The sequence below is a fragment of the Pteropus medius genome, unplaced genomic scaffold (genome assembly GCF_902729225.1).
Source record: "Pteropus medius unplaced genomic scaffold, Ma_sr-lr_union100, whole genome shotgun sequence".
NCBI classification, from domain to species: domain Eukaryota; kingdom Metazoa; phylum Chordata; class Mammalia; order Chiroptera; family Pteropodidae; genus Pteropus; species Pteropus medius.
In genome coordinates, this window is record NW_024340849.1 from 45,335,369 (window position 1) to 45,362,709 (window position 27,341).

General features: G+C 35.5%; 1 protein-coding gene and 1 pseudogene across 2 annotated transcripts in view; one reads left to right on the forward strand and one right to left on the reverse strand.

Annotated features, from left to right (window-relative positions):
• ARHGAP28 (Rho GTPase activating protein 28) overlaps positions 1-27,341 on the forward strand; it is a 181,559-nt gene that overhangs the window by 60,630 nt on the left and 93,588 nt on the right. The gene's annotated exons all lie outside the window — the stretch shown is intronic.
• On the reverse strand, positions 4,349-4,467 carry LOC120590209 (uncharacterized; annotated as a pseudogene).

Below are 27,341 nucleotides of genomic sequence, written 5' to 3' on the forward strand. Positions count from 1 at the left end.
AATTTATATTCTAACTCTAATCCCCCATTTCTGACAGTAGAAAAATGTAATCTAGTCATAGCTACAGCCAGTCAGCTTCATCCAATTTAGTGTTTTTTAAATTGCTTCTGGTTAAAATTTAGAAATATTTGGGATCTTTCTTTTTTATGCCCCTCCTTCCACTCTGTGTTGTTGCTTTAAGCCAGTGTCTCTATATAGGCAATCAGGAGACCCATGTTCTAGGCCCTGCCTTCCTCCCCTGACTTCTCTGAGCCCTGATTTGACTCCCTGACACCAGTGGAATTGGATACAGGGTTCTCGAGATGCAAACATGGATCTGCGGGCATGGGCATGGCTCCCACCCTACTTTCTGTTATGAATTACCCACTCAGTAGCCCCTGCCATCAGGACCTTTATCTCCAGCCAGGAGTGTCTGTCAGACTGAGAATCAGTCTGTCTCCTTTTCCTTCTCTTTTGGGGCTAAAACCAATACCATTTAGGTAACTCAGGGAACTCCCAACCCCACCTACCTTAGCCTACCAAGCTCATCTCTACCCATTCTTCTTGTCCTCGTGATGTGGGATATTTCTGCAGCAGTCTCCCTTAATTCATGAAGAGAAGCAGGAATCAAACATCCTTCTAAACCTCTTGAGGAAACCTGTGATGACTCCAACTCCCACTTGAATACATCATGGCCTTATTCTGGGGGTGGGACACTGAGTGCATGGCCTCTAATTGCTTATAATGCTCTTTTTCTCTCCGGATTCTTCCCTTCTTCCCAGTTTGTAGTGGGGTGGTTAAGAAAAAAAAAATGTTCTGACAGTTTATATCTCTTTTCAGAACTCTTTTGTCTCTCATTTGAGCTAGAGCCAAGGATTTGGAATCTTTCCTTTGCTGTTTTTTTTGTTTTTGTTTTTGCTCTTAACAATCTTCCCTGGAGCAAGTGGTGAACTAGCTGTGCCATATCTATCTCTTGGAATATGGGATTAGCATAGGGAATGGAGGTGGTGGAAAGGGTACACATCAGTCAATATTATATCATATCACCCAAATCTAATGAGCAACACACACTCCTTGCAGTCTTTTCCAGGTAGCATTCAGACAGCTGTAGACTCTTCCTGCTTTAAGGATATTTACTGACTAATGAGCATTCAGAATAGGTTCTCACTTCCTTGAGATTTCAGATATTTGGGCTGCCCTCCACAACTAGGAAGGATTGCTGTGCTTAGTACTGTTACTGATGAGTGTGACACATCCTTCAGGGATGGGAGATGACACTTTCAGGGTGAAAGATACTGGTTTTTAAAATGTTGAAAATTCAAATATGAGGATTTGCTCTTTCCATTTTTTAATGCTTTCCCAAAAGCCTTGATTAGAGCTCTAATGAGGAATCCATATATATGCACACACACATACATAAATAATTAAAATCATATTTCTCTAAGAAACTTCTGGTTGGATTATTTTAGGAGCTGACTAGTCATGGCGCTTACTGTTTCTAATTTTCCTGGAGTCTGCTTTCTACCCCAAATCTTGGAAGTCCATCGGTGATATTGCATCTAAATATCAAAAGGAGTAGGAAGGTTCTAAAAAGGAGTAGGAAGGTTTTAGGCAGAATGAAGACTGGTCTTCTTGCCTGCCCCCAGCCCCAACCTGCCAGTCCTGTCTCTCCAGGAGAACCCTTTAGGGGCCACTCAATTTTTAACTTCCAGAGCTGGTCTTTTAATGGCTTCCCAGCACTTCCTTTATGCCTTTTGCTTCAGGCATTCGTCTTGTTTTTCTTTTATCCTTAAAGCTGCCCCTGCTTATCAAGCCCTTTGAGGTTCTTTTCTTCCTAAAGATTGCCTACAGAAACAACACACACTCCTTGCAGTCTTTTCCAGGTAGCATTCAGACAGCTGTAGACTCTTTCTGCTTTAAGGATATTTACTTTTAACTATAGAAAAAAGTAAATTGCCAAATTGGTCAGAAGTTCCTGTGTTGGATAGTTCCCTGAGTCTTCCAGTCCTTTCTCCATTCTTCATTATTTTGTGCTCTGGGTCGCTCTCAGGAGTTCATCAACAAGCCCCCTTGTCCTCTAGGTCCCAGTTGGGTCTGGCCAATGAGGGGCACAGGTAGGAAGGGAATGAAACTGGGTTTTTTATTCTTCCTCCCTTCCCTCGTAAGCACGAAGCGCCTGTGTTCCTTTATTCCAGATACCCAGGAACAGACCCAGGAACAGAGCTCTTTTCATGACCCCATTCCTTCTCCAGCTTCAGAGTTCTTTGGTTCTAGTAACCTCTCCCTCCTTTTGCCCCTTTTGGTCTGGGGGTGGTGGTAGCTCATCCTCCCAGTTGTTACCCTAAGGTCCTTCATTTTGTTCTTGCTGGTGACCTCTAATGCTGCTCACATCATAATGAAGTCTCAATTACCTTGTTTGAGTTTGCTATCTACTTCTTTCCAAGACCTCAATCAAATCCATGCAGTTACAGATTCTTACAGCACAGGTCCTGGGGCTGCCTTGCTACTTGAGCTATGTCTAAACTGTAGACTAGCAGTATTTGTAACCCCTGGGAGTTTTGTTGGAAAGCAGACTCTTAGGTTCTGCCTCAGACTTCTTGAATCAGAAACTGCATTTTCGCAAGATTTCCAGGTGATTTTAAGTGTACCTTAAAGATTGGGAAGCCCTGCTCTAGAGGTAAGCTTCTTTCTCAGGGAGTTAAGTGGCCAGGAATCCTGTTGGGTTAGAGCTTGCTATTCTGAATGTAATCTCTCATTTCTGGGGAAATCCCATAACTCTCCTTGGTTCTCCTTCCTGCTTCCAACACCCCCCCAACCCCACTCCCCGCACCATGGAGCAAAGCTTACTTATATCCTTCTTACCGCACCCCTTATTTGTTTATGTAATGGTTTATTGAACCTATTCTAAACTCCAGGAAATGTCCTAGGTGTTAGGGATACAAAGAAGAATAAGGCAACACATCCCTGCCCTCAACTGGATAATTTAGTGAAGGAATGAAGACATGTTCATATGTTACTGGGACTCCCATGCTTTTTTTTTTTTTTTATGAGTCTGTCTGCTTGTTTGCACTGACCCTAAGAAATGCATGAGCAGGAGTTTGCAGTATAGAAAGAAAAATAGTTTTAATATTGAATTGACCAATACGGAAATGGGAGCTAATGCTAAAAAGCTGACTCCCTGATGGCATGTAGGTTACAGATTATATAGGGTAAAATCACAAGACACCATAGGTTAGGGGGTTTGGGCTCATGCTGGGAGCTAAGTGATCAGAGGTAAATCTTTTCTTCAGGTCTTGAGGACAGGTCTGAGGTCTGCTTCTGTGTCCCTCTGTCTTGTCTCATGGGAAAGTAGCCAGGGGGTCGTTCCACCTTAGGGCTTATAAACTGAAACATAATTTAAGTCAAGATGTTATCTTTAGCCTGGCAGAGGTCCCCACTGTGTGACCTACCATTAGTCAGGTCCAGGCTACTGTCTTCTCTGCCTTGGGGGTTGCTAATTATCTTGGAGAAAGGCTAGGTCTCTGAGGCTGGAGGAGAGAAAGGGGGTGGGAGGAGGGAGGGAGGGGAGGAGGAGAGAGAGAGAGAGAGAGAGGATTTCTAGAGCTAGAATTTAGAGTAAATTTAATCAAAGTCATAGGGACTTTTGGTTTCACATAGTCAGTGTCAAGATAGCAGGAGGTATGTGCTATATAACAGAGATAGGAACAGAATGAAGTGGAGACAAAGGCAAGAGTTATCAAAATTAAAGTTTGATGAATGTGCAGAAGTCCTTCTGTAAAATCCTGTGAAAGGCATTGTGTCTTCTCATTTTATTCATATTTGAAAATCTCGAATAAAGATATCTGATGGTAATCCTGTCCTCAAACTTCATCCCAATGCCACATTTGACAAATAGCAGTATCTCTCCCAGGAACAGCTAGCAATCTGTGGAGTCAGAGCTGTTTGTATTGCAGCAGCTGCTGAGCAGCAAATGCCTGTGGGCAGCCAGAGCCCTAAAGAAATTAAGGGGCTGATTTTTTCTGAAAGAAAATTCATAGAGAAAAACTAACTGATTATCTCATAAGCTATCTTTGAAATTAATTTCAGTGTTTGTTAAAGAATCTAAATCTCCCTTTATAAGGGTTCTCATAGGAGTTTCTAATTAGGTCCCCATCTCATGTCACCTGTATCACTTCCATTCAAGTCTCTGCATAATTCATGTGTATGAAATAACACAGATTCCAGATTACCCAAGCAAAATGAGGGAACCATTTTTCATAACATTCTGAATTTTTGATTATTTATTTATTTGGGAGGCAACCCTTGGTTGACTTCACAGATTGCAAGGACCTTGTCAGATTATAATCCCTTATTTTTAAAAAATTTTTTATGCCTATAGCACTTGGTCTTCCTAGGTGGTCTCCCATCCAAGTACTAACCAGGCCTGACCGTGCTTAGCTTCTGAGATCAGACAGGATCGAGCTTGTTCAGGGTAGCATGGCCATAGACCCATTATGAATTTTTTAAAAACAAATATTGGCTTAGGGTTATGAGTATTGATTTAACCTTTCATTCATTCAATTATTCATCATTCAAGAGAACCAGTTGTATCACTCAAAATGTATTCTTTAACCCACAGTTTTGCTACCTCTTCCTGGCACTAGAACTGAGTGATGGAGAAAAGATATCTTTATCATTCTGATTCTTGAGCTTCATCCCTTTCTTCTTTGGCCCAGATAATACCTTCGACCAGCACATGCTGCTCCCTCCTCTCTGCTTCCTCTGCTTGCAAGCAGCTAGAACTTGGATTAACTCCTGTAAATACTTACAGGAGTTGATGCCCTGATTTTGTTCTTACATCTCTGTTATGTCATAGTCCTTACTGTATGGGAAATGAACCAACCGGTGGATCCTGGGAATTCCAATGAAGTGGACAGAGTCAAGAAACTGAGAAGGGGGCATCATCGTGCCTGTGATTTATAAAGGAGCTTCCATGTAAATGTGAGCACTAGCCTAAGATGGAAATCTGCAGGCTTTGCTGACTTTTCCAACTACTACCCAGTAGTAGGTTATGAAATTACTTTATTAGCATTTGAACAAAATGGAATGGAAGAGAAAGTACATCACAGTATATCACATATAATGAGACACATGAAATTTGATTTGTTGCATATATGACGTGTGTGTATTGGATAGAAACATAAATTATATTTCTTGATATGGGTAGAGGTTAAACATTTTAAAAAAATATTCCCCTACACAATGTTTGAAATAAGGAGAAGTTTCATTAGAGCTAGGGGTGAAATTGGGAGTCAGGCACTTTAAGTAGAACAGAAAAAGTTAGTTAAAATAGTATTTTGAGATCAAGTAACCAAGATTATGATTTTTGGAGTTTTTAGTTCATAATAAAGCTAAATTGCATTATTAGCCATGATTGGTCACAAGTTTATGTGTTTTAAATTTCCCATTTTTTACCATTTTATTTTATTTCCTCCTTTCTTTAGTTTTTAGTAAAGAATTTTTTGAAAAAAATATTCTGTTATATATATCTTAAGAAAAATTTAAAAGAATTTTTCTCGCTATGCCAGAGTCTAAAAAGAATAAGCATATAGCCAAATCAGGATAAATTGGCTACAATGAGGGTAAAGATGTGAGAACCCAAAGTAGGAAAGCAACTAACCTTTAGGAAGGGAGGATTGGAACCCAGTGTCCCCACCGTTACCTGACTATGTCCTTCTCACCACTATAGGCCTGCTAGATATCTTCTTAGGGTGACTAACCACATAGTTCTCTTCATTCTTTGAAACCATTGTTGATATCAATAGGTGAATCTCTGAAAAATGATGTAAGATTGTATCATTTAAAATGTGATTAGAAAGACTATAACAAATTCTCCCCACAGCAAGAACTGCCATTTAAAGCTATTAAAAGTTTGCTATGGTGGAGAAAAAAATCCCTAAAATAGCACATTTTCATTTTACAGCTCAGGTTATTGTGCTAACTTTTTAAAAATTTCCAGACTTTTTCCTTTAGGTTAAAAATATCAAAATGTTCCAATATGGTCATTTATTCAGATTTAAATTTTGTGTTGAAAATATATTTTGAAAATAAGAAATAAATCAACTAAAATAAAAATTGGCATCCCTGGAGTGAAGAAAGTTCCTTAAACTACACTGTTATTTATCTTTCTTTGATACTAAGAATATATCATTTGTTCTCACTTTTTAGAAATGAGTTTAACAATGAAAATAGCCATGAAGATACATGTTTTCTTCCAGGACATGGTCTACAATTGGGGAAAACTGTTTTTGTGTAGATTAGTGATTCTCAACAGTGGGAGCTTTCAAAAAATGCTGATGTCTGGGCTCCACCCCGGAGATTCTAATTCAGTTAACTGATCTAGAATGTGGCCCAGGCATTAAGATTTTAAAAATCTGTGATGTGCAGTCAAAGTGATAGTACCTTCAGTATGAATCTGGTGTCTCGGCTTCCCATAGGTATTTCCATGGGCATTTTGATTTACTTCTCAAAAATACAGTTTTAACTAAAGTTATGATTTTTTTGTTTGTTAAAAGTGTTAGGCATAACTCTCAGACTTCTGCATTTTAAATATATAGGCACAAGAGATTTTTTTTAATGTTAAAGTTTAAATTATCTAACAATCTCCAACAGTTATCAATCACTGCTAAATCCAGCTATCATTTCCTCTTTAACTTGAGTAGTTCTGCTTCAGCATATTCTGGTTCCTTCTGCCTTTTGTGTAGTCAGAAATTACAGCTCGGCCTCAGTTTTTTCCTGCCAAATAGGTATCTGAGGTGCTTGCTGATTTTCTTCCTACAGCTTTTGACTACATACATTAGTTTGATCATTTATCAGATTACTTTCTGAGTACCCATTGTGTGCCAGATTTTGTTATCCAGGGCTTAGTATACAAAGATGACTAAGACACAGTATTTTCCCAGGAAGAGGAAATTCTGTGGCCATTTCTCTCATACCAAGATATAAGTGTGAGACTATCCACAACAATGTTTGGGAGGAAAGTCTAAGTGGCTCCTCACTCTGTCACCAAATGCTTCAGGGAGGTAATGGCATTTGAATCGAGACTTAAGGATAAATACATTACTTGACCTGGGAGCAAAAGGCAAAAAGGACATTCCTATCAAAGAAAACAGCCTTGCAAAAAATGCCATAGACCATAGCTTGTTCGAGCAAAGGTGAGGTCTCTTTGTTAGTGAGGAATTGCAGGGGATGAGACTGAATAAAACAGATTTAGGAGAGAAGCTGTCCAACCTTTTTATGACATGCTTATGTGTTTGCTCCTCGACCTTTGCATGGTAGGGAGCCAGTAGAAAGGGAACAGATCTACATTTCGAAAAATTCATCTAATAGCAGCATGGAGGATAGACTGGCAGGAGACGTTTCAGGAAGCAAGGAAAGTGTATTGGGAGGCTGAACTATGGTACAGGCACTATTGACAAGGCGTGAAAAGGACTTAAAATAATTATGTATAGGAAAAATATGAGCACTGTGGAAAATCTGGACGATAACAACAAAAAGAAAACTAAGAAAAAAATACAAATCATCTATAATCCTTTCACCAGAGGTAGCCATCACTGATGATTCATTCCATTCATTTTTCCCTGCATATTTCATATAGTTAAGATAATTTTCATTTAACACTATGAAAAGCATTTTTATTATAATAAAGACATTCCATTAGCAAATTTAATGGCTACAAAATAACTTTCGTATGGAGGCACAATAAAAATACCAAACTGTTGCCTTAGTTGGTTGTTTCCACGGTTTCAGAAAAAAACTTTTATTTAACATCTTTGTACCTAAAGTTGTCTAAAAATTATTATTTTCCTAGACTATATAACAAGTAGAATTAATGAGTTAAACCACACTTAACATTAAGATTTTAATACTACTTTATTGTCTTTCAGGAAAAGTAAATACTTGTGCTTTAGTTTTCAGAAATATTCAAGATATAGCATAGTTTGGTTGCATTTGGTGAAGAATTGCTCTGGGAATTAAAAAAATGATGAATTAGTCTAAAATGATTCCAGTTTTCTAATTTAGCAGACTTGGTAAATTATATATCATCACTAACCAAGAAAAACAAGAATATAGGTAGAGCTGACTTTGCAGGGAAGATAATGAGTCCCTTTTTGGACTTGCTTCATTTGAGATACTGCACTGATAGAAATCCGAGTACTACACACTGGACAAATGAAAATGTGGTGTGAAATTCAGAAAAATAGTTGGAAAACTCAAGGTCTGGATTTGAGAACAATTTAGCAAATAAGTGTTAGTCATAGAAGTAAGCTGGAGAGAGAAATTAGTAAGAATAAAGGGGCAGGGATGCAACTCTGCTGCTTTTAAGAGTTGGGTACAAGAGGAGCCAGTGAAATAGACAAGAAAGAGTGTTCAGGAAAACCAGGAAATGGCAATGTCACTGAAGCCAAGAGTGAGAGATTTTTCAGAAAAGGAAAGAATGGCCTACAGCTCTGGCTCTCAACCCTGTCAGACACACTGTCTCCTTTACCATCCCAAAATGAAATTTATAGGTAATAATAACCTTCCTATGCACACAATTTAAAAAATCAATATAATGTTGCAACTTTAAAGGAAAAAATAAAAGGAAAATATATTTTATAAAATAAGTATTTCCATCTTAAACATTGGGACATGACTAAACAAGATGACAGGATAGAGTCAGATGGTTGCTCTGATGTGCAAAACTACCATGAATGGGGATGCTGCAAATGGTGACTAGTCCACACGAGCTGTATTGTAATGTTGCTGCACAAGACCTGAATTTCCAGAATGCTAAATATTTGAACAAAGCAAAGTACAGTTTTCCCTCAACCTGCACTATAATTGTGTTGCTGGAAAAATCTGTGTATAAAAAAAATATATTAAGTCTGAAACTGAATCAGGCTCTAGGTTCTGAGAATTATAAACAGATCTTTAATCTGTGGTGAAAGTCCGCCAAGGTATTTTAAAGGTATGTGTGACACAGGTTAATTCTTTCATGGTGTAAGACCATCCATGGCACTGTAGGACTCTTAGCATTCCTGGACCTGCCAATTAAATACCAGCAAGGCCCCAGTCATTTTGACAATCCAGAATCTCTCCCACAGCATTCCTGAGCACTCCCTGTAGAGTGACACAGTCCAAGAGAGAAGCATGGGTTCACAGTGTCAAACGTCCCTCCTTAGTTTTTAGGGTTATTTAGACTTTAGAGCTCAGGGTAGGTGAGAAGTAGAGGGCGGATAACATAATAGCGTAGTAATTGTGACCTCTATAGAACTCTGTGGTCCTTTCTCCCTAATCAGATCATAGAGTTTTTTCACTGTTGCTACATAAATTACTGCAATCCCTTCCTTCCTCTCTTAACTATACATTCTTAGGTTAATTCATTAGACACACAAGCATTGCAGGCTCCCTGTAGTAATGGCTCTAATCTAGTGAGTTTCCTGCTTACTCACAAACAAAATCTGTTTCTTAAAGCTGCTTCCAGACTGATGCTTATAATTACCTGGTTCAAACTTGTATTTTAAACATTAAGCAGAACATAATGAAGATCTTAAAAGAAACACCTCAGCTATTCTGGGGGATTTGTGTGGCATTTAAACTGATCATTTGGATGCAAAAACTGTCCACATTTTTTTCCAAAAGACCACTTTAAGTCGTGTGACCTTGGGCAAGTCATTTAACATCTGGAGCATCCATTTCTTCGTAATTAAAATAGTTATGAGACATGATCAATGTGAAACCCTAAAATGCTGTAAAGTATAATGTCTATAGCAGTTATGAACCATGATTGACCATAGGAAACCTTGGCATGTAAAGTAGGTAAGATCTTCTTATACTTGAAATAAGGACACATGAGGAAAGTTGCTTCTCCAGTATTTCTTTGAACTGTTATTTTAGGTATTCAGACCATGGATGGTCTTCTTACATACACCTATATTTCATTTCATGTTTATTTTTTCCTCTTCTTTCTGTCTTCTCATGACAAAGGAAATGAGCATATTTGGTGTGGAGAGAAATAGTGTAGAAAAAAATTTAGAGCTCTGGAGACTAAGGTCTGACTGAAAGAGAATAAAGAATTGCAGCCGATTTTCAGAGAACTGTTTAAATGTCTTTCTCTACTCTCCTTCCTTCCCCTACTTCAGTTCCATGTGAAGCCATACTGTGAATTATAAAACACAGTATGTGTTTCTTGGCAGTGACATTTAAAAGATGATAGGTTACCCTTTGTTTGTTTTCATCAGTAAAAGATGCATATCGACTTCCAAATATGCTAAGGATTTGATTTAGACTTGCCATTTGTTCAGGGAGACCCATGAAGGTTAAGGGTAATCAAGAAGGACATTAGAAAATACAATTGAGCATATGAATGGAAAATTTTACACCCAAACTCATTCATCAGTATGAGAGTGTTTTGGATTACTTGCTCAAGGGTCTATTAGATCATCCGTGCAATGGATATGAAGGAGAGAGAGTGATTATACTTTGTACATTCTGTACAATGATAAAATTAATATTCTTTATTCATTTTCAATTAGGAAAAACAAAAATATGAGATTAGAAACACTGTTAAACTGTTCTTTCACTTAAAGTTCAACAGCATTTCTCTGAGAGAATATGTATGTTGCGTAATTCTAGACTTACGGTATTATAAAATAAATGTACAGAAAATTGTGCTTAAAATAGCTGCCAAGTTTGTTCTATATGTTCTGCAGCATATCTCACTACACATGATGAACACTTCTGCCAACCCCATCTGATCCTCCCCACAAACTCAGTTTCATAATAGACGAGCAAATGTTGTTCGAATCCATTTCTTCCTTTATAATGCAATAAGTAAATCAGTGGCTTTTGATTAATGGTTTATCCTGACTGCAAAAACATTGGAGAAATTATTGATTTTTAAAATCGGCCCATTGATCTTTGGCATGTAATAGGAAAATGGGGCAACAGTCCCGTGAATTGCACAAGGGTCTTAGAACTAATCAGTCCCAGCAGGAATAATCTGATCCTTCCCCGGCCAGTGTCATCATGTTGCTGTTCTGTCCCTCATAGGACATAGCTATGCTCCAATCATTTTGTTTTAGAGTCAATTATCTTACTTAACTTGCAATATTAAAAATACACAATGGTTTTCAGTTTTTCTTGTACATAGTTTAGATTCACTAAAGGGTCCGAGGCCTTTATTTCAGATCCTGCTTTTCTTGAACCTTGGAATTTTAAAATCACATGACCAATTTAACTTTTTGATTACACTTTTTCTTAGATATAGGAAGGAAGACTAAATACCTTAAACTTTCTGGAGAAATCAACTAAAACACTGAAATTTTATTTTCACACATTGTTATTAAGAATATTTTCCTGCATATTTATTTTATTAAAGGCTAATTTTCTAAATCTAGTAGTAGAACTCATGAGCAATGTCCTCTCTAGAATACAAAGATTCAGACTCAGAGTATGGAAATAGCACAAGCACGTTTAGGTTGAGTCTTCCATTCTTCCTGAGGTCCAGCAAAGAGAGTCAAGTCTTAGAGCTTCTGAGTGCCCCAGGAGGGCACAGCTGTGGTCCTGGTGGAGAAATGGGAAGAGTATTGTTCTAACATGGCTTCTCAGGAAACAGCCTGTTCCCTTAATCTGAGGACAGTCTGGAAAATGGATGGATAAAAATGCTTAAAATGTATAGTAGCATGCAAGAGTGATATTACAAATATTTAATAACCCTTAGAAAGGTCCGAGTACTTACAAAAGCAACAGGCTCCAGTAGTAGACAGCCAGCAAGGCTCTACTAGCAAGCACTCACTGGAAATAATTTCTAACAGGTGGTAGCAGAGCACATAGCTATGTATATGTAAAAATAAAATCACTTTTTTTTTTTTTCAGAAAATATCGAGGTCACATGGGGCTTGCCTTTCTCCATTACAAATGTTCATCTTCCCTCTCTTTATTCCTGATTGAGAAAAATAGGACTCTGTTAAACTTGAACCCATGCCTTCCTACCCCCTTGGCAGCCCTGCTTGATACCCCCCATCACCCCTTCTTCCAGTCTCTCCTTTTCAAAAAGCTTCCTGCCCTGTGCCTTCAAAGATACTCATATCTTCCTGATTCTAAGTCAGTAACCACTTATCTGAGTACAGGGTTTTCTATTTGACATGTTAGTCATTTCTTCAGAGAAGGTAGGTTAGTCATTTCTTAATGAAGCCAAGCCAAGAAATGCAGTGGTAACCAAATCACTGTACTCTTTGGAAGTTAATCTCTCTGTTTCTTGTTTTCCCCTCTGAATTCTGTTAAGTTCTTTGTTGTCATTTTCACAAATTAACCTCATTGCAATATCCTATAGATCTTATAAATAATGAGATCGGCAAGTTAACTTATTTAACAAAATTCCACCTGTCAGATCTTTGGTGAATAAAAAAAGGACATAATCCTCTGTCAGTTTAAAAACTACCTAGTTGTGTTTCTTCTCTTCTTATGTACACACACACATACTTCTGTGATTTTATATTTCATTCAATATTAATTTAAAAATTTAAATTAATAAATAACAAATGGAAAATGAGAAACAAACATTAGCCAGGGTGGCTGGTTGTTAGAGAGTCTGGAAACATGATGACAATAAGATAAGGTTTACCTAGGCAGACGTAAGAGCTTGCCAGAGGGAAAAAATTTTTATACGTCTATGTCCAATAAATACTTATAGAAAGTAAATAGGCTTTAGGGGGCCAGATTGGTCCCTGACTTGTTCGTTTATTACCATTCAGTTGTTACATAAGATTAACTTTCTGTGTGGCAAGGTATATCCACTTTCAAAATCTGTCCTACTTTGTGGAAGACAGCTTTTTTTTTCCCCTTTGACATCAGTGTACCCTACCTGAAGCAAGACTTTAGAAGCGGAAAAAAAACAAAAACAAAAACAAACAAACAAAAAAGCCCTAGATCATTTCAGTGCTTTTTGGAGTTTGTTCTGTGTCACTTTGAGACTAGAAAAGAAAAGATGGCTGTCAACTCACAGATTTCTGCCTTCCAGATGCTCCCTTTCCAGATGCTCTACTGGCTAACACATCTGCCTTTGCTTCAGAATGTTGTCTGAGCTCAGAATATCCTGGCAGCTGTCTGTGGGACAGTGCATATAACTTAGGCACTCTGGATTTCCATAAAAGTTTACGTGATGTATGTCCTCCTCCCTCCCTCTAGTCTTCTGTTTCCCTTTCTTTTCCAAAATAGCATACCTTTGTTATCTTTTTGGAGTTGGCACTGCCTGCAACTGATTTCTACAATTTGGAGGTCTGTGAGAGAAAGGAAATTAGAGAACAGTGATTAACCTAGAGTTTTTAAAAACAAGGTTTTTGCTTTGTTTTGTCTTATTTTGTTGTTTTTTTCTCCCCTAGGGAAAGCTTGAATTTAAAAGAAAAGCTTTAAATTTGGAATGAGGAAAATTCAATAATAAAATTCAAATTTCTCTAGAACACATAAAAACATAAAATTATTAAACCTATAAAATGATTTTCTGAAACCTATTTCTTTAATACAACATTTACTTAAGAAAGGATTTCTACATATACCTACAATTCATCCATTTTTATGCATTTAATATTTACTCATATGAAGCAGACATCATGCCAGGGCCTGTATTCTATAGGATTTTCTACATAGGTGATCATATTATCTGCATATAAAGATAGTTGCCTTCTTTCTTTGCAATCTGGATGCCTTTTCTGTCTTTTTCTTGCCTGATTGCGCTGGTTAGCATCTCCAATACAGTCTTAAATAAAAGTGGTTAGAGCCATCATCTAAGTCTTGTTTTTGATCTTTGGAGGAAAGTACTCAGCCTTTCACTATTAAATATGATATCAGCTATTTTTCCTAGATGCCCTTACAACTTGAGGTAGTTCTATTTCTAATTTGCTAAGAATTTGTTTTTTTTACAGGAATGGATGCTGGATTTTGCCAGATACCTTTTTTTGCATCTATTACAATGATCATGCAGTTATTTTTTACTGTTAATATGATGACTAATATGGTGACTATGTATGATGAATTAAATGAATAAAAATTTTCAAATGTTAAATCATCCTTGATATCTCAGGATGAGCCCACTTGGTCATGATATAGTGTCCTTTTTATATATTTTTGGATTTAATTTGCTAAAATTTGTTAAGAATTTATGCATCTATATATGTGGGGAGCATTGGTCTGTGATTTTTCTTTTCTTGTGGTATCCATCTCATTTTGGTATTTGGGTAATTCTGACCTCATAAAGTAAATTAGTAAATGTTTCTACCTCTTTAATTTTCTGGAAATGTTTGTGTAGAATTGGTATTATTTCTTCTTTAAAGGCTATGTGGAATTCTCTGGTGAATCCATCTGGGCTTGGAATATTTTTTGTGGAAAGGTGTTTACAAATTTGATTTTCTTAGTAGATAAAGGGCTATTCAGGTTATCTATTTCTTCTTGAGTGAGCTTTGGTAGGTTATATCTTAAAAGAAATTTGTCCTTATCTCTAAGTTGTTGAAGTTATTAGCTTAAAGTTATTTATAATATTCATATATTACATTTTAATATCTATAAGATGTATAGTGATGTCACTCCTTTCATTCCTGATATTGCTAATTTGTGTCTTTTCTCTTTTTTACTAATCTGTCTGGATAGAGGTTTATAATTTTATTAAACAAGCATTTGGTTTCATTTTCTGTTTTCTATTTTATCACTTATAGTTCTGATATTTGTCATTTTCTATTTTTTTTCTTTGGGTTTAATTTACTCTTTTTCTAGTTTCTTAAAGTGGAAGCTGAAACTATGAGTTGGATAGTTTTCATCTCTTTTGTAAGTATGGGTGTTTAATAATATAAATTTCCCTCCAAACACTGCTTTAGTTGTGTCCCACAACTTTTGTGATGCTATGTTTTTAATACTTTTATACTTTATAGTTTCATCTTGCTTTCTCTTTGACCCATTGGTTATTTAGAAGTATGCTCTTTAGTTTTGAAGTTTTCCAGGGTTTTCTACATATATTTTTGTTGTAGATTTTTTCACTTAATTCAGTTGTAGTCAAAGAACATGTTTCTATGACTTGAATTCTTTTAAATTTATTGACAGTTGTTTATAGACCAAATATTACCTATATTGGTAATGGTATGTGTACACTTGAAAATAATATATATTGTGCTATTGGTATTGAAGTGTTTTATAAATGTCAAGTAAGTTGTCTTTTATATACTTATTGATTTACTCTCTACTTGTTCTGTAAATTGTTGAAGAAAGAGTTTTGAAATCTCTTACTACAGTTGTAGTTTTTGTCTGTTTTTCCTTGCTGTTCTGTCAGTTTTTGCTTTATGTTTTTTGAAGCTCTGTTATTAGATACATAAAAGTTTAAGGCTGTTATTTCTTCCTCATTGACATTTTTGTTACTATAAAATGATTTTATTAATCTGTAGTAATAATTTTTGCTCTATTATCAACTTTTTCTGGTATTGATATAGCCATCCAGCTTTCATTAATTTTTTTAGCATGGCATTTTTTTTGTATGTCCTTTTACTTTTAACCTGTTTGTCTTTACGTTTAAAGTGAATTTTTTGTCAATGGTTTTTCTTTTGTGTCTTGCTTTTTAAAACTAATCTAACAACCTGCTTTTTGATTGGGAAATTTAAACTAGTTATATTTTAATGTAATATGATTGGGTGTAAATTTACTATTTTTATATAGGTTTTGTATTTGTCTTTTTTATCCTCTTTTTCCTCCTTTTTGGGGTTTCTTTTGGATAAATTGAGTAATTTTTACTAAATAGCTCTTTATCGTGTTAACTTAATGATTGCTTTAAGCTACATATAATTTTTAACTTATAGTCTACTATCAATTAACATATTTTTACTTAATACATATTATAGAGTAATATTAATATTATTAATATGAAATAATATTCTGTTATTTTTGTTTTAAACTTTAGAGGAGACTGAAGTAACAAGATAAAAGTTTTATATTTACCCCTGTATTTACCATTTTTTATGCTCTTCATTCCTTTGTTTAGATCCATATTTCTATCTGGGATCATTTTTCTTCTTCTCGAAACATTTCCTTGTAGAAAAGTTTTGTTGCTAATAAATCTTTTATCTTTTATGTCTGAAAAAAACCTTTATTTCCCTTTTATTTCTGAAAGATATTTTCACTGAATATATAATTCTAGGTTGATAGTTTTTTCTTTATTTAAAATGTATTGCTCTGCTAATTTTTGGATCGCTTTGTTTCTGACATGAAATCTGCTGATATCTTTTTTTTGTTCCTCTGTTCATGATGTTTTTGTGTTTTACTCTGAATGATTTTAAGATTTTTTTTTTTTTTTTAACAATTCAATTCAATTATGATGTGCCACAGTATAGTTTTTTATGTGTTTCTTATGCTTGGAGTTTATTGAGGTCTTTGGATCTATGGCTTTAGAGTTTTTATCAAATTTGGACATTCTGTTTGGGTCTTTTTAAAATCTTCCATGAAGTTACTTAAGATGTCAGTTTTTCCTCTAGCTTCTTCAACATACAAAATAAAGTAGTAATAACTGTTTTAGTGTCCTTGCTTATTAATTCTCTCATTGTCATTTCATTGTTTCTATGTCATTTCTAGGTCTGTGTGTATTGACTGAGTTTTCTACTCATTACAGGCCATATTCTCCTGCTTGCCTAGTGATTTTTTATTGGAATTAATTTCGTGAATTTTATCTGAATATTTTTATATTTTTATAATTTTTTTTTTCCTGGGACTTGAAAATGATTTCATCCTATTGTATCTTGCTTTTAAGATTTGTTGGGTGGGACTAGTCTAAAAAAGAGTTTTCTCTACTTTAAGGTAAAATGTTTCTGAATACTCTATCCAAGATTCTGTAAATTATGAGTTTTTCCACTTTGGCTGCTGGGAACACAAACTATTTCTGGCCCTCTGTAATTCCTGGGTATACTTTTCTCTAAATCTTTTGGTGATTTCCCCTGGCCTAGGGTAATTTCTATTAATGAATTTGCTGATCAGTATAAAGCTGAAGACCTGAGGAGGATCCTCTGAGGATCTCCACAGTTCTCTCTTTGGCAGTCTCTCATCTTCATTACTTTTCTCTGTGAGTTCCATTGCATCCTTGAGTTCCAGCTCCATCTACTAAACTCAGAGACCAGCAGGCCCAGCTGATTTCCCTGTCCCTGCACCATGGCCTGGAAGTTCTTGTTAGGCCTGAAGCTGGAGCCATTGTAAGACTCAGTTTGTTTGCTTTCTGTCTCTCAAAGATCACTGGTTTTAATTTCCTGACATTCAATATCTCTATAATTGTTTAATGTATTTCGTATGTCTTTTTTCTTCTTTATTTCAGGCAGGAAGTAAATCTGGTTCCTGTTACTTCATCTTGGCTGAAAGTTGACACATTTATTAGACCACCTGACATCCTCCTGTTGGTTCACAGAGGCTCTCTTTATTATTTTTTTTCACTCTCTCTTGTCTGTGTGCTTCTGTTTGTGCTGTTTCAATTGGTGTGTCTACAAGCTTACCAATCTTTTTTATCTCTGGGGTCTAATCTATTGTTAATTCTACGCAGTGAATGTTTTATTTCACATATTGTATTTCTATGTATAGAAATTTCATCTTTTATATCTTATATTTCTTTTTTATGATCATGTTTTATTTTAAGTCCTTATTTATTTTGAATATTGTTGTTACAGCTGTTTTAACATTTTTTCTGCTAATTCCATCATCTCTGTGTCATTCTACTAACTGATTTTCTTCTAGTTATGAGTCATCTTCCTTCATGATATATCTATTAATTTATATCAGATACTTAAAGTTGTGAATTTTAGGTTGCAAATTGGTAGGTTTTGTAGTATTTACTGTTGTGTTTTTAAAAAGAGTTTACAGATTTATTTTGGCAAACATTTATTTGTGGATTTTTAGGAGAGATAAGTGCATTCTAGAGTGGTGTCTAGCTAGGGTAAATTTAACCTTACCAGTAAGGCATGAAACATCTAAGGTTTCTACTGTATGCTTTATGCATTCAGCCACATCTCTTTAGCTGGTACAGTCTGTTATTCTTTCACAGCTGGAAGCAGAAGTTCACCTGATATGTTTTAAATAATACACACATTCCTGGCCCTTTGTGAGCACTGGAATTTTTTTGGATTATAGGTCTTTGATTATATTCCTAGGATTTAATTTTTACCTGTTTTTGTAAAGATTCAACGTATGTAGCCTTGATGGCTATTCAACCACAGAGTTAAGGCACTGTATGCTAATTTCTGGAGCAGTTTTGCTTCATAGATCTTGCCTTTCTGGTGATCTGACCAGCAAATTTTAGCTGACTCTGCTTTTCTGAGCTTTGATATCTGCTCTTTCACCTCAGTGAGATGACTTGGTTCTGTTCAGGATGTTGGGTTCTGTTCAGGATCTGTTTCTCTGTGCTCTATTCTATAAATTGCCTCCATGTCCACTGGAAATCTCTCACCTCATTTCTTTCTCTCTGACGTCACAATTTTGCACAGTTTTGCATTGTTGTTAAATTTAAAACCAGTTGCTTTATTTGTCCAGTTTTCTAGTTGGTAATAATGGGAGGGTAATTCTGAACCCTGTTGTTCTAATGGTTGGAAACAGAAGGACACTTGATGAATTTTTAGTTATACATCTGCATGCATGAATATATGCAGTATTTATTTTAGATCCTTTTACCCTTATTAGAATGAAAGCTTAATGAGGGCTAGGCCTTTTTGTTTAATTTGTATCTATAGTACCTAGAACAGTGCCTGCCACCTGAATCTCAGCCAGGACTAATAGGTACTCAGTAAATATTTATTAAATTATTCATCATTATCATTATATTGTAGGAGGTAAGTTTCTTCAGAAATACATTTTTATTCTTCTCTTTGTACATGTTTCATAATTCACTTTCACCTCTAAATCACCTTCAGGTTAAATTCTTAGTTGTAGATACTTTGCATAAATCTAGTTTTCTCTTTTCTGCTACCAAGCCAAAATTGTGGCTGATTATTGAGAAAGTTGGAGCTGAGTAGAGGAAGTATTTGAGTTTAATGGCCTGTATATTCATGTAAATTCTAAAGCATTCACATACAAATTATTTTACGTCTTTTATGGAGATACCAATAAGTGCATTGTTAGAAATATGCTCAAAATTCTATCAGCCCCACATTAAGAAGAATGCAGGTTTGAGGAGTTCTTTTCTTCGGGAGAGGCCACCTAAAATGGATCTTAAATTAAGTCAAGAGTGGGAGAGAAGATTCCAAGCGTAGGGAAGACATGAGCAAAAGCACCCCCAGTCCTTAATCTGTAGGGTGTGTGGATGAGGATATATGCAGTTGTCTTGAAGTTTCATTGCAACATCCAGATAGACGTGTCCAGTGGGTTGTCGGATGAGTCTGGGAGAGTAGTTAAGAATATGGAGGTTGGAGATAGGTTAAAGATAAATTCTGACATAGGAAGAGCTTTTGTGGGAGTGTCTATGTAGGTATGTAAAGTATGAAGACCTGTGTGCTAAAAATGGAACCTCGAGAGAGACACCAACATATATAGAGATTGGTGGGTAAAGAGGATTCAGAACGTAGACAAAGAAGCACTGGTCAGAGAAGTTTAATGAGAAGAGAGAGAGAGTAATCTCTTGCAAGGAGACAAAATTGTGTTTCTCAAAGTCTGACTCACAAAAAGTGGCACTAGAATTACTTAGAGTAGGCATAGGGGTGGGGCTTATAAAAATACACGTACTCAGGTCTCTTCTAAAATCTTCTGGTTTGAAATTTCTGTGAATAGGATCCAAAGAATGCATTTTATAAAAGTCCTCTTAAGAAATTTTCAGAAAAATAAAATTATGAGCCACTGGAGTAGATTTTTAAGAAGGAACACTCATCGATTCAGTCAAATATATAAGAAAGTACTATTCCAATTGGACTGAAGAAGTATCCACAGCATCTGCCAATTTGAAGGATATCCTGGATCCTGAATTTTCTTGCTGCTGCGACTTAGGATCACTTTTTGCCAGTTTTCTCCAAAATGTATTAATATATTAATATAAATAGTCATTGAATGGATGAATAAATATTCTTAAAATATTCTGAATATTATTAATAACTAATTTAGTAGATAAGAGAGAAGAAAAAGCTTAGGGAAAGGAGGTAGAGGACCAAGAACCATCTTTGAATCAGCATTGAATTTACAGATTATCAGGCACATACTCCTCAATGGTAGAAATGGACCTAGCCTCCATTTCTTTGCAAAGTCTATTCAGTTCATATAGTAAACATTTTCTAAGGGTTTATGTAGCATGTAAAGACATTTCCCAAGCATCCCGGCCAGTTTAAAATAAAATAATAAATTCTAAATTCACATTAAAATAAAATAATAAATTCTAAATTCTAAATTCACATTAAAATAAAATAATAAATTCACATTAAAATAAAATAATAAATTCTAAATTCTAAATTCACATTAATTTCTAAATTCACATAAATTCCCTTAATTTCTCTCTATTGAGTACATCCAAATAATACTTCCTAGTAAAACAGAGTTTACCCATCTGTGTTATGTTCAGGAGTGCAGAGGTGTGTAGGAGAGGCTAAGGGAGCTTTCACTATTCTTCCAGACTTTTTAACACTATAGATATATTTTTGCTATTACAATGTATTTATTTTTATGCCTTCTTCTATCTAGGATAATAAAGCCAATAAATTTCTTTTTTTTTTTTCCTTTCGTGAAACAGCATTATCATAAGTTACTCAAATAGCCATAAATAATATTCAGAACCTTTTAATTCTTCATTAATGAATTGATATAAATCCACATTTACCAAAATTTAAGAAATTATTTTTTGTTAAATATATTTTAAAAGTTTGACTAGAGACTGATATTTTTCTAGAATAATTTTATAAAATAAATAAATGGGAAATTCTTAGTCATTTAGTAGAGTTCAGGGTCAATGTATGTAGTTCTATAGGTTGTTTAATGAATAAGAATGCCAAGAGGTCAAGTGGCTATTTAACCTTGCTTCATCAGCAAAACCACATTTTCTCAGAGAGAGGACAACCTTTATTGAATTCATACAAAAGTGCTACATTGACTAGCAGGAGCCCTAGTAGAATTTCATTTTACAGCTCTACTGAAATACAGATATTCTGTTAAACAAAAACTGGGTAATTTTTGTTTTAAAGAAGGAGCTTTTCCTTGAGAAATAAAGCAAAAATGGAAACTCTCTTGCCTATTCATCAAATTTTAAAAAGCCAAAATATTAAGTGGCAGTTTCGTTTTTAAACAAATGAAAATACCGACAGTGAAATACAAGGCCTAACTCCTTTGCGTTATTTGTATTTAAAAAAATGGATAGAAGCTCAGTGGATTTGCTCACAACGGAGCCTATTCAAGGAATTAGTGATTATCATAATTAATCCCAGCCAGTGGTAAAGAAAGAAGATAACATTGCTGACAAATGAGTGGACAGGAAGCCTTAGAGGAGGGAAAACATCCTGGTTGGGTTACTCCTCTTAGAAGGAAAAAGCTTCAGTTTACTAAGATGGTAAAAAAAGAAGTCACTCTCCATTCCCCATGGCATAAACTATTGATCAGGGTTTATAGCCGCCTGTCTGCTGTTAGGGATTAGATACTGAACTACTAAAGTCATTCATCTCAACTCTGGGAGAGCTTCAGAGTTATTGGCAACAGAAGCTCCCACCACAGGAAGTGTCAGCCAGTAAAAAAATTAGTTATTTGATTCTCTTTTGATGGAACTTACACCTCTTGTCGTTCCAGAGTTCACATTTAACATGGGCATTCATGTTACTGGTCTTTGTCATCCTGTGAGAGGGACTTTGAGGACCCTGATTCCTACAGTTGTTCTTGTAGCCTTTTTAGAGTGTGAAGTGCTTTGACTACTGGCACTTACGTTTGCGCAAGGAATTTATCCGATGAGGAACAGGGTTTTGAGTAAATTGTAGATGGTAGAGAATTAATTTAAAATGCCTTCAGTTGGATTGTTATTGATGTTATCAATAGCAAGTAATAATAAAAATGTGAATTTAGAATTTATTATTTTATTTTAAACTGGCCGGGATGCTTGGGAAATGTCTTCACATGCCACAAGGAAAGCTGAGTAAAATGAAAGTCTTAGCTTCTACTTCCTTGAATAGTTTTAAAATCGAAGACATGAATTATTGATATTGTATCACGAAACTAATACATACTAATATGCCAATCAATGGATAAATTAAAAATATGATTTATGTTTAATAGTGCTCATATAGTCCTTTTAGATCAGATATATGAGTTGCTTTTTAACGTGTGATATCTGTCTATATTTTGTATACAACTTAGATAGATAGCCACTGTATTTAGTCTGCTACACTTGCTAGTTTTTTTAATTCACTTTCAGATTTTTAGAGAACTTTTTTTTAAGTATCTTTATCTTATTGAATATGTTTGCATATAGCTCTCTTTGTTATTTAATAAAGACTTTGACTCAGGACATAATTCTCAACATAATTTATAATAGAAATATGACCCACTTGATAATATGTTTTATCATGTCCTTTTCAGAAATACATTAAGGGAAATAAAAAAGGATAATCTATAACGTAAAAATTTGAGACTTTATTTATTTATGTGAGTGAGTAAAGAATATAAAGTTTAAATGGATCGGGAGACTGGTGGTCAGGGGGAAAAGATCATGGGATTAGGCATCAGGAGACCAAGTTTGGTATTCTAGTTCGCAGTAATTAACTGTGTGGTTTTGAATGAGTTACTTGACTTCTCTGGGTTTCATTTTTCTTATCTGTAAAATGTGATGATTTATTTCAGCATTTCTCAAATTCCCTTTCAGCTTTCTAATTCTAGTTAATTATGGCTTTCCAATTTAAAGTTGTATAGAAGTTAGCAAGCAGCCTTCTTAAGTAAGCTGATGAAAACAAATAGAACACAAGATAATTACTGTTCAAGTGGACTCTATAGAATTAAAACCATGGAGTGAGTCTGGGTGTGGAAAAATTATATTGTGAAAAAAGAGAAATCAAGGGATAATTATTCATTCAAATAGCCAACTCACTCCTGTACAATTTAATAAATTGGATTTATATTTCACTTTGGATTTTAAACTGAAAAACTTAAACCTGAACTGATGCTAGTGCCCCATGAGGAAGAAGGCCAGTCGCACTCAGGGAAAGTCTCGTCAGGATAGATCACAGAGCTCTTTAAGGTCCATCTACATGAGAATGACCATGGGACACAAGGCAGAGACGGCCTGATAATCTCTTTGCTCTTGTTTGTGATTTTTGTCCAACTATTACTGAGTTTTTGGAGATGAAGAGGAGCAAAAGACAAAATAAATTAAAAAGCAGTACAAGGATACAATAGAATAACGTTCTCACAGTGTGTGGCTGAGCATTAATGACTGGGTAATAATGACAATAAACGGAAATCAGAGATGTGGAGGGAACAGGTTACACGGTTGTGTTCCAGCAAATCATCACAGCACTAGAGAGGCAGAAAGAGAGCTGGGAAACCAAGGCAGACCCTCAGATGACATCAGAATGGAGGACTCTCCTGGTTAATTACTTTGAAAGTCATACACAGCAATATCAGCCAAGCAGGCCCCTCAAAATCACCTTTAAAAAGTAATTTCAGAAGCACAAAACATATAGATCAAGACTCTAATAGTAACATATGTTTCTAAATGGATAAAGGTTAAAATTTTATTAGAGTAAGAGAAAGCAGCTTTTTGCTCACATCCTATTTTATAAATTCTTTCCTGGGCATCTCCTAATTGAATAAAAAATATGAACCTCTGAGCAATGATGACGTGTCAGCAAACTAGTTTTCCACTCATAATTTTAACTTTATCTTTGAGTTACTTGTAGGATTGACTGAGCTTCACCAAAAATCAACATATACAGCAAGCTCATAAGCTGCATATTAGTTTTATACAGAAAGAACATAAAATGTTCAGACTTGGTGATTTCCTTTGCCTGCAAAGCAGACATTTTAGCCTATCACTTGTTTAGATGTTTATTAGTTGAACAGTTAAGACCATTTCCCTTCTATGACTTATCCTTTGCTCAAAGCAGCAACTAGCCATTCATGGAAGAATCTTTCCATCTTTCTAAATCCATGCTCTTTTTGAAAAATTTGATTCTTGCTTTTTCCTGTTATTTGAAATCCCAAAGCACTTTTAAAAAATGGATTTTATTTTTTTAGAGCAGTTTTAAATTCACAGCAGAATTGAAGGGAAGGTCCAGATATTTCCCATGGCCCAACACTTGCAGAACCTCCCGCATTAGCTACATCTCCCACCAGAGTGGTACATTTGTTACAATTGATGAACCTAACACTGACACACCGTCATCACCTAAAGTCCACAGTTTACAGTATGGTTCACTCTTGGTGTTGTACATTCTGTGGGTTTGGACAAATGTATAATGACATGTATCAAACAGAATAGCTTCACTGCCCTAAATTTCTCTGTGCTCTTCCCGTTAAACCCTCTCTCTCCTCTCCCACCAATCCCTGCAATCCTGAGCTTTTACTTTCTCCATAGTTTTGCCTTCTCCAGAATGTCATATGGTTGGAATCATATGTAGTATGTAACCTTTTCACATCGGCTTCTTTCACTTAGTAATATGCTTTTAAGTTTCTTCCATATCTTCTCATGGCCTGATAGTTCATTTCTTTTTAGCTCTGAATAGTATTCCATTGGCTGGATATACCACAGTTTATCCATTCACCTACTGAACATCTTGGTTGCTTTCAAGTTTTGGCAATTATGAATAAAGCTGCTTTAAACATTATGTGCAAGTTCTTGGTGGACCTAAGTTTTCAACTCTTTTGAATACTAAGGAGAGTGTTTGCTGAATTGTATGGTAAGGGTATGTTTAGTTTTGTACAAAACTGCCAAACTGTCTTCCAAAGTGGCTGAACCATTTTGCATTTCCACCACCAATGAACAAGAATGCCTCTTGCTCTATATTCTCACCACTGTTTGGTGGTGGCAGTGTCAAAGCACTTTTAATTATCAAAATCTTCAAAGAATTAAAGAAAGGTAATTTTTTTTGTTACTATAGTTTTATTGAAATATATTTCACATAACATAATGTGTACAATTCAGTGGTTTTTAGTATCTTCACAAAATTGTGATAGCATCACCATTAATTCCAGAACATGTTCAGCTCCAAAAAGAAACTCCATAACCATTAGCAGCACTCTCCATTTTCTCCTTCCTTCAGTCAAAGTAGGGAAAATTTAAGAACCAAATTATATTTTGATTTTGTTATTTGTGGATTGGCTGTGTGTGTTGTGGTGGTGTGTGTGTGTGTGTGTGTGTGTGTGTGCCCGCACACAAACACATAATCGATGTATTTTAATTATGTGGTTACTATACAAACATTGATTCTGTTAATGACTTTTTCTTTGGTAGATCAATAGACAACCATAACTTAGATTCGAGTCAAGCATATAGAGTTACTTTACTTTCATAGATAGAAGTACAGAAAACATGCTGTCCTTCCCCCATCCCCCAGGAAAAGATTATGTTATTCTCTTTTACAAAAGATCTTGTTACCCCATTTGAGCCTCCTTGTTTGTAAATCGCCGAGATATATAATGGTTTGAAGTTGTTCTTTCCTCCATTGCCACTTTCCTCATTCCTAGCACAGTGCTTTTTACTCAGAGGTGATACATAGATGCATAAGAATTTAATTGCTGGTGTGAACTTCAGTTGCTTTAAATTCTAGCTTTCAAAACCATGTAGAATATTCCTTGTCGAGTGACTGAGATTAGTGCTGTTTTGAGCCTCCATCTAATCTACAAACACATTTTTCTCTATACTTTACTGCCAGCAGAGAGGTTTACCTTTTGATGAAATAGCTTCTTCCGCTTTCTCCTTGTTCCTTAAGAGGAATGAGGCAGGCAAGTAAAGGAACAGAAAATTGGGATGACAGGAGGAGAATGAGAGGACACCAGAACGATATTGCAAGACAGAGTCAGGGAGCCTGAGAAAGAAAATGGGAACCTTCTCTTTGTTCTGGCTTCTATTACTCTGAAACTATATCTTCCTTTTATCACCATTGCACTTTCAAGTAAGTGCTTTTCGCAAGACATCCAAGCTGAGCTTGTTTATATACATGTTAGAATCCAAAGATTACTGAGAAGCCAGAGAGCGTAAAAACAAGGGATTTGTCCTCTTCCTTTATCTGAAAGGCTTCTTGAGGAAGCAAAGAGAGCAGACAGCTGCATTACTGGGATTCTGCCTAGAGTCTGTCCCAGAGTGAGTGATTTGTCTTGCAAGAGCCTTGCTCTAAACACTCACTGTGGTCAGTACCCAAGACCATTCCTCTAGATGGCCTCACTGTTCTGGCACCAGTATCATTCAAAGACAATGACAATGAGGAATTAAGTCTTTTTTCTTCTTTCAGATAGGGAAGGGGGAAATCTTTGAATTTAGGTATATTCATCCCTAAACTCTTGGAATGTGTTAAATTTGAGAATAATGTGAATATATTCCCCAGATATTTAGGCAAGGATGTCTTCAGCAGGAATGAAGTTTAATTTCATAGTATAGTGATCAAGACCGGACCAAGACATGGGGTTAGGCTAATAATTTGGCAGTCTTTAAAACTGAAAATCATTACGTTAGACCCCACCTTCTTTAAGAGGCAGATTATTGACTGTTTATTCTTACTTGGCATAGAATGGGTATCTTATCTCATCCACCCCAAATGACCTATTAAAATATTCCTTCCAATTATATCAGGAATGATTTTGGCTGCAAGTAACAATAACAATAAATATTAGAGTATTTTTTAAAAATAGGAGTTAATTTTGCTCACACTTCTGGAAGTTCAGCAATAGGCAGCATTTTATATTATTTCTGAGACTCAAGGCTGATAACTACAATTTTCCTGGCTTTTTTTTTTATGGTTGCAAGATGACTGTTGGAGCACCAGTCATTTTGTCCACATTTCAGTAAGAGAGAAGGAAGCAGAGAAGGGAATAGCACCTATATGAGAAAAAAAGAAAGATTTCACTGAAACCATGGAGGGAAATTTTTCTTATGTGACTTTGACATAAATTAGATGGCCACTTTTGAACCAAGGGAATTGGGGAAACAAACCTTCAGAATGGGGTTGGTCTGAGAGGAGTTCTGATAGATCCAGTTTTATTAATCACATTACATTTCTAGTGATATTTTAATGCCCTGTGGTACTCTAGCACTCATTATAGCCTGACCCTAAATCTAGCTATGAGCGTGCTAACAAATTAAATTATAGTAATCACTTAACACTTGGATTTACTATGTGCCATGCATGTTACATATATTAATTCACTTAATTCTTATAATAACCCCA